General features: G+C 34.1%; 1 pseudogene; it reads left to right on the top strand.

The window, feature by feature from the left end:
- Window positions 1-1,304: 1,304 nt before the first annotated feature.
- LOC133196756 (beta,beta-carotene 15,15'-dioxygenase-like) lies at window positions 1,305-2,527 on the top strand (annotated as a pseudogene).
- Window positions 2,528-4,427: the final 1,900 nt, after the last annotated feature.

Genomic DNA, 4,427 nt, shown 5'->3' with positions numbered 1-4,427 from the left:
AATAACAACTATTTGAATAATAATATATTGAAGCTTAGGCTGGAATCAAAATATCCGGAACCAAAATTGTAATTTTATAAGGCTCCGACCGGCACACAAAATACCCTGACCTCAAATTATGCTAGAACAGTCCCACATTTTTTTTCTTCAGAATAGTCTTTTGCTGTAGATTCAGCCTTGAATTATTCATACAAAAACTTCCCTCTCCCCAATATATTTTATTGTGGCAGTATGTTGGAAGGCTGTCATGTTTGATTGTATAAAAAAAACATGCCGAAAACCTATCCCTCCTCCCCCCCCCCCCAATAGAAATTTCGTGTTTGAACAGATTAATATCTTCGTTTTTGCTTGTAATTTTTTTTTTCTTGTTCCCCTTTTTGAAAAACATTGCTACGGGTCTGCGTTCTTCATTGATTATAAAGTACTGTACAGACTTTTGCAGCGATAACTTTGCTATTCATTATAATTTCTATGCATGGATCTATTTAAATATTACATACTTTGTAAGTAAATTGTGAATTTTTCTGCAATGTGTCAAGTATTTTCACACAAATTTTTACTTTTTATCAATAGATTCATAATAAAAAGTAGATAAAAAAAAATCCCCCTACATGTATATACTCGCCTGTAAATAAATACTTCCGTTATCAGCGCAGTTAACAGGTTATCTTCCGATAACCAAAACATGCATGGCCTTTATCATTTCATATTCGTCTAGGTGCTTTTTTTCAAACTCGGTATCAGCTATATTATACCTTCCGAGGGTGTACACCTCATTTTTTTCGAAGGCAAATAAATTAATTTGAACTTGTCCTGAAAGAAAATCTATATCATTAAACATTAAAGTCTAATAAGTTAAAACTATTTTTAGTAAATCTGGATACTTACAACAAGAAAGACCCGGCTTCTCAAAGCCGAAATCAATTACCAGAATAGTATGTTAATTGACCGTCGCAATCGCTCAGTCGGTAGAGCGCTCGCTCCGTGATCGAAGGTCGTGAGTTCGAATCTCGGCTGCGACTGACCTAAGTCGATAAAAAATAGGTAGCAACTGTCCCTTCGCCAAGCACTTGGCACGTTGAAGTGAAAGTTGCGGGTCCTTCGGATGAGACCTTAAATACCGAGGCACGGCAGGCGCTGGCACGATAAAGATCCTTTACTGCTCAATGGCCTTGAGCATGTTGAGTACCGAGTAAAGGTCTAATTTGAAGTCTTTCACCGGTATATGGTGACGTTTCTATATGAGTGAAGTCTCCAATGGGACGTAAAACAACATACAATCAATCATTATTATCAAGGGTACAATGGAGAAGTCTTCTAAAACAGAGATATTCAGTGACGTCATTGACGTCAAGTTGCGGAAAATTTCGTACAGTACTCAGTATTGATTATCTTTCTGAAGTAATGGTCCTTATTGTAACGTTAATTTTTAAAAGAGAATCAGTTTCATGTTGGTTTATTTAATGTACCGTTTTTTTTTTTTTTTTTTTTTTTTTTTTTTTTTTTTTTTTTTTTTTTTTGTCTATCTGAATTTGATGATAATAAAACCAGCAGTGTAAATGCATGTATACTAACTACAAAGTTTTAAGTATGGATAAGATCGCAAAATACAGTTATATCTAATACAGTCTATTTCAAGGAGATACACCTGTGTTAAAGATTCTCCATGATCCTATATCAACATCTGCACAAAATCTTTTCTGTATAATCTTCTCTGTATTCCCACTTTTGCTGTCACTGTGCAGTGTTGCATCATTAGCGGTTCCTCCTGGATGGAATTTGTTGTTTGGAACCGACATTTTGAATGAGACTCACAAAGAACCATTAAGTTTTGATAACCCTTTACCGAAATGGATCAAAGGGTCTCTGGTTAGTGCATTGAAATATTTTTCAAGTGGAATAACAATAGAATATTACTGACCATTTGAAATGAAATACACGGAGATAACGAACAGTATTCAAGCTCAAAATTCCATTAAACATTACAAAATAGGTGCAGAGCAAACACGGACCTCCAAAACATCAGAGGTGGGATCAGGTGTCATGGAAAACAATTAAATATTGTTCATCTTAACGTTCTCTTTATTTTTCTGTAGATACGTAATGGGGCAGCGCGATATGGAATGGGTAAACGCTCGTTCCTTAGTCTTTCTGATGGGTTTGGAAAACTGTATTCTTGGCAGTTTCCTGGAAATGGATCGATTTTCTTTGCTTCCAAATTCGTACAAAATGAGTCTTACAATGAATAATTAAGAATAAACGGAATCGCACCATACATGTCATTTGATAATCTCAAACCTCCCTTGAGTATCTTGGAAAAAGAACTGGCACTGGCTTGTAGTATGGACAACATGAATATCAATGTCTACAACTATTCAGGAGACTGCGTTTTTCTCACTGACACCTGGAAGTTGTATGGGATTGACTTCTAATAACGCTGGACACTATTCGATCAAGCAACCCAGCCATTCCAGGGGCAGATACCCGTCTTCCTTTTCTTAATTTGATGTCTATTGCCAGAATATAGTGACAGCGACGAGATGGTGTTCCATATAAATCTTCCTTAAATGATACAAAATTGACTTGAAAGCAGGAAAGATGACATCCTCTTTTTTGTATGTTAATCGCAAAATTCCTTATGTTAACGCGTTGGAGGTCCCTACAATAAATGAACATTACAGATCAAAACATTACTGCTACATTTATATTCTTTATTATAATAGCGATTTTAAGACATGGGACAATTTTTCGTTTGAGAAGCAGGGTATTTGCAACTCTACAGGCGACTTGTCTCTTGGTGGTTTGTTCCGGATCCAAACAGATCAGCTAAGGACGACGGACTGTTAATGATCCCAGTGGTAGACCAAAATTCTCATAGTGTTAAATGGAAGCTCAAAGACCACTTTATACAAAAATGGTATAGTGATATAGTTCCAGTAAAGGTATTACATACAGAATTTCTAAAAGAAAGTTTGAATGTGAAAAATGCTGAACTATTTTACCAGGAAAATTTAGAAATATCTTTACAAAATTCAGTAACCATCGTCTTCCAATAGAGATGGGTAGATGGAATAATGTTGAAAGAAATGAAAGAGAGTGCTTTTTATGTAACAATAATCAAATTGGAGATGAATTTCATTACTTACTGGAATGTAATGTATTATGAAATATTCGGAAAGAAGTTTTGGTTCAGAAATACTATGTACATCCAAATGTTATAAAATTTTGTAATTTAATGACAAATACTGACCCAGCATTCTCAAGAAATTTGTGTATATTTATCACCAAAATTTTTGACACTGTCTGTCCTCCTGTAATCTCTGCTCGTCCATAATTATTGTAAGTATGTATATATGCACCTCTTGTACCATTCATATAGTTTATTGAGAGAATATGAATGAATGAATTGCTGTATTGTGCAATTGTGCTAGCATTTTATCCTTCATAAGGTTACCTTTATTCAAAAAACTACCTGACCTTAAATTTTGAATATTTATTATAAATCTTATGTTTAATAATAATGAAAATCAAACATATTTAAATCGCCCTTAATAATCAAAATTACCCTAAGCTTAAGGCGCTTAACAAAATAAATTTGCGAATATAAAACTAATGTACATAATATTTTTAAAAAATATACACATACAAGGAAATTGAGAGATAAAAGAAGTAAAATGTTAATCTTTAAGGGGACCAATTTGATGCACCAGATGCATATTTCGACAAATTATGTCTCATCACTGATGCTCATGCCGAAACGTTGGAAATCCGAAATATTTAAAAAAAAAAAAGGAAAAAAAAAGCTGAAAAAGGGGGGTGCCAAAGACTGAAGCCAAATACGATCAGAGCCATGCATGGGGGAGATAATCCTTAATTTTGAAATAAATTTTAAATTAACTGATTGTTACATGAAGCGTTACGATTTTTTTAGAAATGCATAAAAATCATGCTCACACTTTATGGAGTAATAAATTTCTTGTTTCATTCTCGATTTGTGTTCTTTATGTTTGAATTCACAGAAAACTCAGAAAAAATATGACACCCTATGCAGTATTTCACCATATAAGGGCGTGGTAGGACTCTTTTTTTGTTTTGTTTGTTTAACGCCCCTTTCGAAATTTTTTCACTCATTTCGAGACGCCACCACTTGCTGGTGGGGAACTGCAAATTTAGACCTTTAGAATGAGTTTCTAGGACATAAATGTCTACCCTCTGGAAAATCGTCAGTATCTCGAGACGGGAAATGACATCACTAAAGAAAAAAATCAATAAAATTAAGACTTATCAAATCTGAAAGTTTCATGAAAATCGATCTAGCCGTTTTTGAGAACTCGCGTTCACAAATCGGTAAAAAAAAAAAAAAAAAAAAAGAAACCGAACGAAAAAAAAGATCTCTCGTTGGAGAGAAAGACCTTTTCAATTTTTCT

Source organism: Saccostrea echinata, unplaced genomic scaffold (assembly GCF_033153115.1).
Source record: "Saccostrea echinata isolate AGI-Se365-2 ecotype Australia unplaced genomic scaffold, CSIRO_AGI_Sech_v1 ptg000001l, whole genome shotgun sequence".
Classification (NCBI taxonomy): Eukaryota; Metazoa; Mollusca; class Bivalvia; order Ostreida; family Ostreidae; genus Saccostrea; species Saccostrea echinata.
Note: the sequence above shows the minus strand (reverse complement) of the source record. Positions and strands in the feature narration are given on the sequence as shown.